The following is a 15,159-nucleotide window of genomic DNA, read 5'->3' on the forward strand; positions in this document are numbered from 1 at the left end:
ACCACGCATCACATCCAAATGCCACGTCGTCCAGAGGCAGATAGGGCTGTCTCTCCCAGAGTCTCCTTCTCAGGAGTAAGGAGAAGCCCTCTAGCCTATTGGCCAGAACTGGGCCATGTGCTACTGTGTCAGTCAGGGTCTAGGATGGAAAACTACTGCCACTCGATCACATTTGGTATAAAGAACTGAACAAAGAATTGGGGGCATACACACCTTCTGGGAGAGCCAAGGAAGTTCAAAAACTCTACCCCTGGCCCTAGCTGGTTTGGCTCAGTAGATAGAGCATCAGCCTGTGGACTGAAGGGTCCCGGGTTCGATTCCAGTCAAGGGCACATGGCTGGGATGTGGGTTAATCCCCAGTAGGGGGCGTACAGGAGGCATCCAATCAATGATTCTCTCATTGATGTTTGTCTTTCTCTCCCTCTCATTTCCTCTCTAAAATCAATTTCAAAAAAATTAAAAAACAAACAAAAACTCTACCCTTGAAGATCAGAGGAGTTGACCCTCAAAGAGCTTGACCTGAAACACCTAAGTGTGTAATTCCTCAAGTTTGTGCCAGAAAACTGCTCACCTACACAGCTACCACCATCTCTAGAGGAAATAACACCAGCCTCTTTGCAAATTTTGCCCTCTTATGAGCAATAATCTGGAACAGGACGGAGACAGCGACTCCAGGAAGCACAGTCCTAGACTTGGAAGGAAACAGTGGTGGTACCATGGTGGCAGCAGGCCTTCCAGCACACCTACTCTGAAACCAGCCCCCACAAAGGGGACCAGGCCACAGGGCTTGGCTTAGGTCACTTAGGAGTTCCCTTTCATGCTGGAGGGTAGGGGAAAGTCACTCAAATGTGTCACCTGGAGAAGGATTGAAACTCAACCCCACTCCCCACCAAATCAGTGCTTCACTAAATGAGGAAAAAGCTGTTCAGACAACCAGCAGTGCCTGCTACATGCTGTATCACACCATAATCATAATTATCTTTGCCAATAAACACATGTGTTACCAAATTAGCTAGCTATGTGTTTTAAAGAAATATGTTACATGACCTTCACCATGCCTACCTGCGATTACCCACAAGGTACAATCTCCTGCAAGCAATTCAAATGCCAGGCTACATTGTAAAATTACAGTCAGCCCATTAGTAATTTATAGTGCTACGGCATTCAGGAAAAAAAGTTAAAGCTCCTTTTAGAAAATTCCTCCATTAGCTCTTCTCCTCCCAGTAACCAGCCAGATTTATTCGTCTGCTGCTTCTTTATATGCCTCGCCACCACCCCAAGCACATCCTAGATTTAATGCACTTATTTGCAGGCTCAAATGTACAAGGTTGCCACATATACACCACCACCCCACCCCCCCTTCCCTTCCTGCTGCTCATCTTCCTGATCTCCATTCAGCAGTCGTTTTACATCCCAGTTAATGCCACTCCAATTTCCTTAGGGACTGTGGGACCAGTTAGCCCCTGGGAGAAGGAAAGCTGATGGCTGCCAACCCATTTGAGGGCCGGAGGAAAGAAAGGATATAAGTGTTAAGGATGCTATTTTTCTGATCTCTCACTAGGGCTGTTTACAGTAAATCCTTTCCTATAAGAAAGCCCTGAAAACAAGCTTCCTTTGGGGGTGTCAGGAAAGTTATGTGCGTGCAGGTGCCAGGGAGGGGCATCTGTTCCAGAAGGGCCCTACAGCTCTGCATTTCCTCCTACATGCCTCCTCGAATATGCAGGCTGTGTATGTATTTATAACGCTGCAGTTAAAAAAGAGAACTTTATTAGCAGAGATGACTGTCTTAATTCCAGTGGCTGCAGAGCAACCAGAGACAATAGGCACCAGGATTACCTATGTTCCATCGAATCTTGTGCAAATGGAGGGGGGATTCTGAGTCACTAACTGGGCATGAAGAAGGATGAAGGAAGGGCTAGATTTGACTAGTTTTGTGGGGGACTCTGGAGGTCCAGAGACATGTCCAAATGCTTCCTCCAGGGAGTGACTATGACTTGAGCTTAGTGACCTCACCATGATTTTTGCATCCACCCATCCTGTTGGCAGCCCCTCAGTAAATGTTTGTTGAGTGAATGAGTGAACGAAATGTTGACCCTGGAAGCTCCTGAATTGTTCTCTGTGTGTGCACATCTCCCTTTCCTATTCAAACATTTATTCTAAATCAGCGGAGCCACAGCTGTACAATTAAAGAGTCCCACTCACAATCTCTGTGAGCCAACTGTGGCTCTGGAGCCTTGGCTGCACATTAGAATCACTTTGGGGGCAGGGTGGAGGGGGTTGTTTGAAAATCCCAGCACCTAGGCCTACCTCAGACAATTACAACCAGAATCTCTGGGGCTGAGGCCTAGGCAGTGGATCTCCCAGGTCCAGAACCAAGCTAGTGAGGAGATTGCTCTGGCTCCGGAGTGAGGGGACCTAGATGATATCCCTCAGTCCAGAAAAGCTCCAGGGCCACTTTCACCAAGGCCCAGAGTGCAGGCAGAAAAGAAGAAATCCTGATGGGACTCAGGAATAGGTTTTTGTGCTCACCTGGAATTTGAGGAGGGGAGGGTGTGTCGCATGTCTAGGGAATGCATAACACTTCCAACAATAAAACGATGCCACCCTGTGAATTGAGAGGGGAAGCTATTGAATATCCCGACCTGCCCTGGCTAGTGACCCCTCTCCAGCCTTCAGCCCTGCCCTACCCCACACACTAGGCGTGCAGCCCAGCAGCCTCGGTGCTCTCTCTGGGGACTTCATACTGTTGCTGGGACAGGTAGGTTTCTGTTTGGGTTGCAGACATCTCGGGGTGGGGGGCGGTTGGGCTCGCACTGGGGGACGGGGGAGCTTTGACTCAGGGGAAATTCTAAGTTGCTACAAGCTTCAGCAAGCCTGCTTCTGCGGGAGGTGAGAAAGGCAAACAGAGGGCTGAAAACCGTGCCAGGAACCTGCCTAGCGGATCATCACAACTTGACTATAAATAACCAGCGGACCCATGAACGCGTTAGCGAAGCTGTTTTCTAAAGCAGCGTATATGCAAAAACGAGTGCCCCCCACGAGGAAACCCTCAAACTGCTCCAGAAGGCCAAATAAAACTACAGAACACCTGTCTGCTGGCGGTGCCTTTCCATAAACAGCTTTTCAAGCGAACCGAACCAAAAACTACCTTCACAGACACCAAAAGAACCCAACATTTAAAAAATATGTATATTTTATTGATTATTTATTTATTTTTACAAAGAAGGAGGGAGAAGGATAGTTGGAAACATCGATGAGAGAGAAACATCCATGAGCCGCCTCCTGTACACCCCCAAATGGGGATGTGCCCGCAACCAAGGTACATGCCCTTGACCAGAATCAAACCTGGGACCCTTCATTCCACAGACCGACTCTTCATCCACTGAGCCAAACCGGTTAGGGCAAGAACCCAACATTTTAATTATGTAAGGGAAATATTTTTAAAATGGGTTCTATTCCCCCCCGGGGGTGGTGAATAGAGTGCACAGTCATTTATTGGCTGTTTTTTGGTGATCCAGGAAGCAGAACTCAGATTTGCTTCTGAATCACCCTTCTCACACACCTCCCATCGGGGCCCAGGGGTGGAGCAGGAGACCTCGGCCGCAGCCACCAGAGTGCCTGTTTCGCCTGGCCCCAGGCCCTGGCTCTCATGCATGGGCTCCGTGACAACTATTTCCCTTGCTTTGGGGGCCTTTCTGGCTCCCATGCACTTAGATATGTAGATACACTTACTGCAAATCTGGTCTGTATATAAGTGAAGAGTACTGAAGTGAATTTATTATTATTTCTTTTAATACTTTAAAATTCACGTTGGTTTTTTTTTCATAGCCTCAAAAGACTCATAAAACTTCCTATCCCATGACCCGAGAATACTCTACAGAGACCCAGCTTGGGGGAAATAACCTAAAATAAGTCATGCCTAGTTTCGGTCTTGTTTCTCAAAATGTTATGTACACAATCCAATTATGCCTAGGTGCCCTAGACTTTGCAATATTGACATATCCAGAGTGGCACAATTAAAGTAAAATAAACTATGGTGCCTTTTATTCTGCAGTCAGCGTAGAGGAGGCTTGCATCATTATTGACCTTTAAGTAGAAACTGGATTGTGGGAAATTCTGTATAAAACCTAGGTACCTGAGTCAGCTGTGAAACTCCCTCCAGACCTGAAGGTTTAGAATTGTGGGTGAAATTAAGCCACTGACGCATCAAGTCCCTGCACTTGGTTCATTGCTGAACTAGAGAAGAGAGGTGGGATGCTCTCAGAAGCTACCACCTTAAGACATGGCAAGGAGAGAGGCAGCAGCCCAGTCACTCGCAGCTGTAGAGACAGAAGAAAGGGGAAGACAGCCCTGCAAGCTTCACTAGGCCCGGCTCCGAGGACCTCATTATTAGAACCCAGAAAGACAAACGAGGTTCACAATTACAACTCTATGTTACTAAGAAAAGTCTACAGTGTGGCCACATGGCTTTTCTTTTCTTTTTTCCAAGGGAGGGAAAGGTGCAATACATTTCAGAAACCTTTACATCTAAGAATGGCTAGGTTTGAACATTTAAAATGGCAGACTGGAACTAATCTGGGAAAATCACTTATGCAAATTCCTCAGTTCCTATTAATAGGATAGGAACATTTAAAAAGAGGAGACCAAGCTTTTTGGTTCTACTTGTATTATCAGCTAGTTATGTCTGGGAGCTCCGTGTCCTCATCTTTAACATGGGAAAGCCTAGATTAAAGGTCCACTTGCTATGTACAGGTATTTCAGATTAAATAGGTTAAAAATAAATAACATGAAAAGTTCAGTTCCTCAGACATATTTCAGGTGCCCAATAGCTAGCTGCCATGTGGCTATTGTAATGGAGAGTGCGGATTTAGAACATTTCTATAATCACCAAACGTTCTGCACGGGTCTAGATCCGAAGGAGAAAATGTTTCATCCCCTATGCCACTGCCTACTGATTGGTTAATAGCAGTGGACAACATCTTTGGGTTGTCTGATCAGGCTGTGAGCCCTCCCTTCCTCCCTGCGACTGCTCCCCATGCTATAGGTGTGGGCACTAGGTAGTTCTTTCAAATGCTGTCACTTCTTCTCTGATTGTGGCTGATTGGGCCAAGAGTGGTCACCTGACCCAAGCACAGTGACTCAGCGTCTCTCCCTCAGAAATGTGATGCTGAGATTCAGATCCAGTCTCTCTAGGAGATGGTCCCGGAATAAGATATGAGTGCTATGCGTGGCGATCTGACCTCAAGCAGTTTGGAGACAGAGAAAACCCGACTGCAGGGAGAAAAAGGGCCACAAGGAAGCAGAAACATGCAAAGATAAGGGTCGCCATCCTGATGGCGTTCTGGTTCCTGGTGCCTGAGGCCTCCCTGCATTATTGCTCTTGACTTTTTGGGGACACTCTGTATGTTTGCGTGAAATTCCTTATTTACTCAAGGTGGCTCCAGTTGGCTCCTGTTACTTGTAACTGAAGAATCCTGTCTAAAATCAGTTGTAGTTTCCTAGTATTGAGAAGAACTCGAAAGCTCTCTTCAGACTCAGCAGAACACAGTGATGGATTGACAATGTTGGTCATGGGTGCAGCCGGAGGAGTTGAGGCATCTGTGCCGAATACTTGCCATCCTTGATTGGTCATTTTCTGAAGTGATGTTCAGTTCTCAAATTCCTTTTGTTTCTCTGGGGAATTCTTAGTGTTTTTGTTTGTTTTGTTTTGTTTTTCTGATAATGTTGGGCGAATAACATGTTATTATTTCATTCCCTAATGTTTACTATTAACTGTTTCCATCAGTGAAATAAAGTATAACGACACTTTAAGATCTTAGAAAGGTAATAAATTGGAGCTATTAAGTATCAAATTCTCCAAGTTTTACATAAAATGTGAGCTCTACATCTAAACACACTTTCAGCAAAATGCAATTTTTAGTAATGCCAGCCAAATTCCCCAAAGCTGGTATTCTACAGGTTTAAAAAAAATGTCACAAAGCTGAAAAAAAAAAAAAGCTAAATGATGTCAAATTTATGAAGGCAAATTGAAATTAATCAAAAAGCATTTCTTAACCTAAAGAAATGTAACCAAATTTGTTTGTTTAATAATTATGTTATGTTTGACCCATTAGCGTTAGCCTTTTTTTTCCCAGATGATAGTTATGATCTGAAATATAAAAAATGAGGAAGGGAATTAACTGAAAAAGGTTATCAGTGTGGGACCAGAGGCAATAGCTGTAAGGATGCAGAGATAGGGCAAGGCGACATAACAAGCTAGGGAGAGCTCAAGATTGAACCAATGGTCCAGAGACAGGTAAGACTGTCTTGTCAAAAATACACACAACTATGGCAGGCCAGAAAGTAAGGCAGAAGTTCAAAATCAGTCAGGGTAAGTACAGGATAGACCTTGTTTGCCTGCTTTAGGACAGGTTGGTATAAATGAAAGAATTAGGAATGAAGCAATCCTTTCTCTTACACCTCAAGGCTTTTGCATCTTTTACCGTTAGGCCTGTTATTACATACCGGAAGCCCGGTGCACAAAATTCATGTGTGTGTGTGTGTGTGGGGGGGGGGTGTGTCTCTCTGCCTGGCCTGCACCCTCTCACAGTCTGGGACCCTTTGGGGGATATCTGCCTGCAATCCTAAGCTGGCAGTCAGACATCCCTCTGGCAGACCAGGGCTCTCACGTCCGGGACCCCTCGCTCCTTATCACCCGCCTGCAGTGCTGGAGGCAGGAGAGGCTTCTGCTACCACTGCTGCACTTGCCAGCTGTGAACCCAGCTTCTGGCTGAGTGGCACTCCCGCTGTGGGAGCACATTGACCACCAGGTGGCAGCTCCTGCATTGAGCATCTGCCCCCTGGTGGTCAGTGTGCATCATAGTGATCGGTCGTTTTGCCGTTTGGTCCATTTGTATATTAGGGTTTTATTATACAGGATTTTCCCTCCATAACCACTGTGGAGACCACTGTGGTGGACAGACCTTAGTTTGGCCCCATTTTTATGCCCTGCATAATCTCTTCTTTCTGAGTGTGAGTGGGGCTTGTTCCTGATACTTGTTATGTATCCTTGAGTGGAACAGGGATGCAGGCTCAGGTGAATTCTAGCCTTGGTCCGATCTAGGGGGACTCTGGGACTCTGGACTGTATGTTGCACTACAGAGTCGTCCACCTTAAAGCAAAGGGACTGGGCTTTTGTGCGCCTGTATTCATCAGCCATTGTCTTCTCCGGGTGAGAGTGGGAGTGACACATTCCCCTAGGTGGGAGCTTTCAGCCAGAGCACTTGCAGCAGCTGGTAGATGAGTGTACTGACTAGTGAAGAAGCCCTGGACTGTGACCTAAATATAGAAGACCAGGCCAGGACCAGAATACTTTATCTGCTGGCAGTTTGGCCTTAAGCCTCAGGGAGGAATCAGAGAGTGTGGGCTGGGCTGTGCAGGGTCTCAAGGGCTTTCTTGCCTAGAGGTTTAAGGTCTAGAATCCTAGCAGGTCAGGCATTTTTCCTTGGCTTTTTCTTCTTGGCTGACGTTAAATCTCAGCCTCTGCATCACACATTTTGGGTGGCAAAGAAAAGTAAGAAGAAGGAAAAGCAGAGGAGACATAAACCCTGGTACTGTGGCTCAGTAGGAACGAATTCCGTGTTCTTCATTCATTGCCCCAAGGAATGTTTCGCTGAGTGCCTGCACTGGGCCACCAAGGCACTCTGTGAGGTTGTGAAGGCAAATTCCAAGAGCAGTTCCAAGGCCGTTTGGAGCAATGGCAGCGTGACTAAAATACTTGCTGCTCTAGGGTTTCCGGTGTCCGCAAGAGAGGTGTGGCTTGGGGACAGTCTAGGTCAGTAGGGAGTGCCGAGAAGTATAGCAACAGGCCCCAGCCAGCCTGCCAGGGACTCCAAGGAGAGCGCCGAGGTCAGTCTGGGGCACCAGCCAAAGGGCAGGGTCTGAGTAAGCAAGTTAAGGTCAGCCTTCAGAAGCCCAGGCCAGGGAGAAGGGCTCAGGCAGGTGGAGACTGGGCACAGAAGCCTGGCATTGCCAGGTGCCAGGTGAAAGGAAGATGATAGCATATCTAGCACCTCGTCCTTGCCAGGCACTTTGAATGCATTTAATTGTCACAATAACCTTGCAAGATAAATATGATGTTCAGAAAGATTAAACAGTGCTCCTCAAACTTGAATGAGCACATGAACTACCTGGGATCATGTTTAAATACAGATTCTGATTCAGCAGCTCTGAGTGGGGTCCATGACTGTACATATCTAACAGGTGCCAGGTGATGCTTTATCTCATTATGGATATTGGAGCAAAAGCTTATAGAAACACTTCTCAGGGGCCCAGATATTTTCTATATTTTATTTATTTTTTACAGAGAGGAAGAGAGAGGGATAGAGAGTTAGAAACATTGATGAGAGAGAAACACCAATCAGCTGCCTCCTGCATACCCCCCACTGGGGATGTGCCTGCAACCAAAGTACATGCTCTTGACCGGAATCGAACCTGGGACCCTTGAGTCCTCAGGCTGATGTTCTATCCACTGAACCAAACCGGTTTCGGCCCTGATATTTTTTAAAATTATGGTAATGGTAATTGTGATAACGCTGGTTTTCAGGATTTTGCGTTGCTCCTGGGCTTCTGAAGGCTGACCTTAACTTGCTTACTCAGACCCTGCCCTTTGGCTGGTGCCCCAGACTGACCTCGGCGCTCTCCTTGGAGTCCCTGGCAGGCTGGCTGGGGCCTGTTGCTATACTTCTCGGCACTCCCTACTGACCTAGACTGTCCCCAAGCCACACCTCTCTTGCGGACACCGGAAACCCTAGAGCAAGCTGAGTGTGAACCATGCCTGGCTGATTAAGGACAAGGGGTTCCAGACAGAGAGAGGCAGTGGTGAGTCACATGTTATGTCGTGGTGCCTGTAGCACCATAGCTCCCTGAAGAGTCTGTGAGATGCACACCATGGGCATCTGAATGTCAAAGAAAACTCTAGGTTTGTGAGTGACGCCTCTGACATCGTCAGAACAGACTCTGGAGCCAGGTTGCTTGGATTCAAATCTAGACACCACCCCTCACGGGCTGGGCAAGTTATTCTATTGCTCTGATCCTCGTTTTTCTCATCTACAAAATGGGTATGATCTTAGTAACTACCTGATAGGATTGTTGTGAGGGACCGATTGAGCTAATTCACAAAGTGGATTTTAGAACCCTATATACAATAATAACTATATTAAAACAAAATTTAAAACCCTGCTGGGTCAGTGTCCAACCAAAGGGATATTTTTGCCAAAAAAAAAATGTGTAAATGTAGAAGGTTGAGGGGAAGTTTATCTATCTACAAGGTATTTTGCATTTTAGTCTCACCAAGAATCAAACCCATGTGGTGAAACTTGGTATCATTAACTCGGTGAGTATTTAATGACAACCTGCTCTAGCTCTCCTAGGGAGAATCTCTCATGACTTAATGCCCCACCCAATCCCCATTTGAAGATTTTCCAAAAGAGAAATCAATTCACTTGATGTTTGACTAAATATTTGAGATATATTTAGAAGCCAGTTTAAGAAGACCTTCTAAAATCTTATTTTCTCCACTGGCAAAATTAGGAAACAATAGTTCTGCATGACAACATTTTTCTGAAGAAGAAACATAAAGTGTCTGGCATGTGGTCCTCATTAAATATTAGTTCTCATTATTATGCTTATGATTTTACCTTTGAAAAATTTGACAGGATTATACAAGAAAATATTCTCTCTCTCTTTTTACTGCTTTGAGGAATTAGATTCCACTTTTGAATAATTAGACTATAAGCCTGTTAATAAATATGAGATTTATTTATATAAATCAGTATTATAGATGGAGGTATATAGTACTAATATAAAATCATATAATAGAAAATATTAAACTTTAATCAAGTTTCTGAATCTAACTACCAAGATACAGAAGACACAGGGGACATAAAAAAACATGTTAAATGACACCATGAAGATATAAGCAATAAAATCCAGAATGCAGGTGTTATGGACTGAATTGTGTTCCCTGCCACGCTCCACCCACTTCATATATCGAAGCCCCAACACCTCCCTCTCTCCCCCTGCTGCCCCAGTGTAAGCAAATGAGAGGGAGGGATGCCCTGGGACTTGCATAGGTGATTATGGTTAGCTAACACATATCTTTCCATTTTCCAGAATGGAGTATTGTGTCTGAGAAGTTCTGAAGTAGCTGGGCAGCAAACAGAGTTTCAAAGGCTATTTGGGCAAAATAAAAGGGAGAACTGAGGACATTCACCGGGAAAGGTTTCTAAAGGGACTAAAGACATCCAATGGGGAATTTGAGATGCTTTTGATTTGTGGTGTGTGAAATCTCCCTTCCCTCCAACAAAATCTTCAGTAAAAGGTTTCTTCTATGAATGCCTATGGATCTGTTTTGAGGGACCCACCAAGTGCTGAGTTAGGAGGTTCATAGTGAGAACATATTGCCCAAGTGAGCCTGTCCACACTAAGAAAACTAAACAACAAAAGAACAACTAAGTGAATGAATGAATGAATGAATGAATGAATGAATGGATCCTGGAATTTCTGAGACCCCACACTAGCTAATTGTAATCCCTGGCAATGCCTGGAATCACTTCAATCAACCCTCCAGCTAAATTCTGGAACCTGCGAACTGGACTGTTCCATTTCCTATTACACTCTATCTCAAAGTCCCTTCTACAATACTTTCTTTTCTTTCACATTGTGGTGATTGAAGAGATTTCGATAGCAAGAAGTCTCTGTTCATTTGTCCCTTAATTCATGTGATTTGAAGTGCTGTGTGCAATGGAAAATTCTCAGAAAAGCCAGCAAGAGTACTAAGTCTGGACTATTATATGAAGCAGGAAAAAGCAGCTGCCACAAAAGAGACAAGAGTAAAATGTTCAAAGATGATGTCTCAGTGGGGACAGTGGAGGGTAGAAGGGAAAGAAAAACTTAATTTAATGACGGCATGTAAGCCGACCCTTAAATTAAGGCTGGCATTTGGACATGAAGAGATAAGGATTTAGGGGATAGAGATTGGGTGAGGAGGTAATTCCTGTGCGACCCACTCTGCCCTCCAGATCCCTCCAGATCGTTCCTCATGCTTTCCTGGCTCAGAAGAAAGCTGCACTGACATGTTAAAAAGAAACTGGTCTCAGGCTTTTCCACCATCCCTCAGAACTCCACAGTTTCTTTTCCACCGTGATCTTCTGGGAATAGCTCTCCATTCTGCTCACCAAATGAGAGAAGAAAAGAATTAGTGTTGAACCTTGGCCTGTGTCTTAGTGGTTAGAGCACTGGGCCATGCACCAAAGGGTCTCAGGTTCGAGTCCTGCTCAAAGGCACATACCTGGGTTGCCTGTTCAATCCTTACTTAGCCAGTGGTCCTGGTGCATGTGGGAGGCAGCCAATTGATGTGTATCTCTCATGTCAATGTTTTTCTCTCTGTGTTCCTCCCTGACACTTCCACTCTCTCTAAAAAACAAAGGAAAAATATCCTAGGGTGAGAATTAACACACACACACACACACACACAATTATGAAGGAAAAGGAAGAAAAGAGGGAAGGGGAGGAAAGGAAAGAAAACACCATAAAGGTATTACCATTGGCCAGAAAAGAAAAAAAAAAAAATAAACCAGTAATGTCAAGTTGTTATCTTTCCTGAAAAACAAAACAAAAACAAAACAAAACCAGAAACTTTGCCTGTAAAAAAATATATTTGCTGAGGTCAAAAGCAGACTTTTTATAGAATAGGATAAGAGCACATGGGTTGTGGTTTTCTGTGAAACTGCCACTACTTTTAGACAAAACCACCTGCTGATCTCCCTTGTCAATTTCCATTGCCATCCCTGGTAATTCCCAGGAGCTACCAATTAATTCCTTCTGAAGTGTAAGATCCTACAAAATTTATTATTTTTTTAAAAATATGTTTTATTGATTTTTTTTTTTTTTTTTTACAGAGAGGAAGGGAGAGGGATAGAGAGTTAGAAGCATTGATCAGCTGCCTCCTGCACATTCCCTACTGGGTATGTGCCTGCAACCAAGGTACATGCCCTTGACCAGAACCAAACCTGGGACCCTTGAGTCCGCAGGTCGATGCTCTATCCACTGAGCCAAACCAGTTAGGGAAAAAAACTCATTATTTTCTTGATCACTGATGATGTTCCAGGACTTATGGAACAGGCAGAATTGTTGGGATCTTTTGTCCAGTGTATGCTTGTACCTGACAGATAAGAACAAGGAAGAATTGCATATGTTCATACAGAATCAATCCCCACTATGGTCCTCACTATGTTCTTAGTAGCATGTTGGCTTTGCATGGAATATAGTTATGATTTTATTTCTATCCTCAAGAGAACCAGGGTCTAGTAAAATGGTGTGATAGATATACACAAAATGAATGACTTAGCCCATAAATTAGGGCTTTTGAGTTTACAAAGTGTTTTCATAGATAACACTTCACTTGATCTTTTTATAAGAGTCATTAGAGGCTCATTGCATGAAATTTGTGCACTGGTAGGGTCCCTAGTGGCTGCCAGCTGCTGGTCGGGTACTCCCTCCCTCCCACTCCCCCCCCCCCCCCCCCCGCAACTCGCCCCCTGGTTGAACTCCCAGAAGAACTCTGGTTGAGGGAACAATTTGCATACTATGCTTTTATTACATAAGATTGTGAAAACAATACATAGTGGCTGTAGCAAAGTAAATTCCAACCTTGGAGCTATATCAAAGATTGAATTATAAAGATACATTTAAATGTTTTACAATAAAATGTTAAATACATTATTTTTTATGATTTCCTAATTTTTTCAATGAACTTTTTTAAAAAAATTACTTTTAAAAAATATTCTACGTACATACTAACATTTCTCAATTTTGTTACATAAGTGGGCTTGTACTGAACTACATCTACATGGAGCCTAAATAAAGAAGAGTTAGGAAGAATCATGGAGAATGAAAAGTTGATGGTGGCCTCGATGGTTGTCCATTAGAGAGAGAAACAGACTCAGGTAACTGCCTTTTCAAGCTCTCTTTGAATGGAAGTTATGGCCGGTTGAGCTCGTCACAGGTTGATGTCATTGGCCATTGGGATTGTTCCACATTCCTTTTGTGACTTCCTCTTCACCAAGACATCCTCTATCTACAATCCAGCCATTCACATTTCCTCCTAGAAGAGAATGTGCTGATAAGAGAGTCCAGATTCCTGAAGTTGTTAACATTTTTTAAAATCTTCTCTATCAACCTTCTTTATCCCTTCTATTATACTTCCTTCTGCCAAAAGAGAAAACAAAAACTAAATAAAAATTAAATGAATTGCTACTCATTTGAATAAAATTAGTTAGTGAAAAGCCAAACCAAATAAAAAACTGATTGGTAAACCAAGACACCAAAGATATATTCCAAAAGCCTGAGGAAAATATCCTGCCATGACACTGATTCTTCATGGCCAGGTGTACCATGTGCTGTGGTTTTATTTGCCAGCCTGTGAGGACAAGAGGGCTTCAGTACAGATGAAATGACTCTGCCTGATGTGTCTTGAAGGACAGAAGAAACACTCTCAGTCATGTGGTCTTTAAACTTTCTTTTCTTTGCTATGAATTTCTTAAAGAAAACTTTAAAAGCTACATACAGCTCATAATCTTTATGGTTGCGTCTAAAAATTTTTCATCAGCCCTAGTTGGTTTGGTTCAGTGGATAGAGCATCAGCCTGTGGCCTGAAGGGTCCCAACTTCGATTACAGTCAAGGGCACATGCCTGGGTTGTGGGCTCAGCCCCCAGTAAGGGATGTGCAGGAGGCAGCTGATCAATGCTTCTCATCATTGATGTTTCTATCTCTCTCCTCCCTCTCCCTTCCTCTCTGAAATCAATAAAAAATGTAGTATTAAAAAATAAATATTTTTCATCAAGCCCAGCCGACATGGCTCAGTAGTTGAGCATTGACCTATGAATCAGGAGGTCATGGTTGGATTCCTGGTTAGGGCACATGCCTGGGTTGTGGGCTCAATCCCCAGTATGGGATGTGCAGGAGGCAGCCAATAAATGATTCTGTCTCATCATTGATTTTTCTATCTCTTTCTCTCCATCTCCCTTCCTCTCTGACATCAATAAAAATATATTTAAAATAAAAATTTTCATCATAATTTTCAGTATTTGTAAGGAATGCAATTCCCTGTTTATTATGAATACTGATATTTTATTTTACTATTTTATTTTTGTAATCCTCACTGGAGGATATTTTTCCATTGATTTTTAGAGAGAGTGGGAGAGAGAGGGAAAGACAGAAACATCAATGTTAGAGAAACACACCAACTGGTTGCATCAGACGAGGGAGGAGCCTGCAATCCCAGTATGTGTCCTTGACCTGAATTGAACCCAGGGCCCTTGGCTCTATCCACTGAGCCAAGTCAGCTAGGGCATAAATACTGATATTTCAAAACAGGCCTTATATATAATTTTTAAAAATGTTCCAAATGGAATCTATATATTATAGTAATTTGATATATAATTATATATTAAAAATATATAAGAACAAACACTACTTAAAATACTAACATTTAAAATAAGACTTTTATATAATTTTAAGAAATGCTTCCAAGGAAATCTATATACTGGAGGGGAGCAGAATAGGTCACCCAAAATGTATCACTCTGGCATGTGGATAATTTTGAGCTGAAGACATTCAAGGTCCAAAAGATTTAGGAAGAGCATTACACCTTCCCCTTAACTGCCTGAAAGACTGTAGATAAAGGGTTTGGTTCAAAAAGGGAATTATCACCAGCATTAACTACCAATGGACTGGTTCATAGACCCACCACTGAGCCATGCCGGCCTAGCTAGAACATGCTTTCTTAACTGTTGCATCATTCTCTCTTCTCTATTTATGTTTTCATCCCTTAACCTTATAGAACTTTATCTGTATGAAACATACTGTATCATATTTTTCTGTAACAAAAAAATGTATATAAACTCAGAGTCCAAAAGTCATTAAGTGTAAAACATTTCTTTGTTGTTGTTAATCCTCACCTGAGGATATTTTTTTCTTTGACTTTTTGAAAGAGAGAGGAAGAGAGAAAGGAAGGGAGGCAGAAGGGAGCAAGAACGAGAGGGAGTGTGAGAGTGAGAAACTTTGGATGTGAGAGAAATACATAGATTGGTTGCCTCTTGTTCACGCCTCGAATTGGC

Source organism: Pipistrellus hanaki (genome assembly GCF_964339955.1).
Source record: "Pipistrellus hanaki genome assembly, chromosome: 13".
NCBI classification, from domain to species: domain Eukaryota; kingdom Metazoa; phylum Chordata; class Mammalia; order Chiroptera; family Vespertilionidae; genus Pipistrellus; species Pipistrellus hanaki.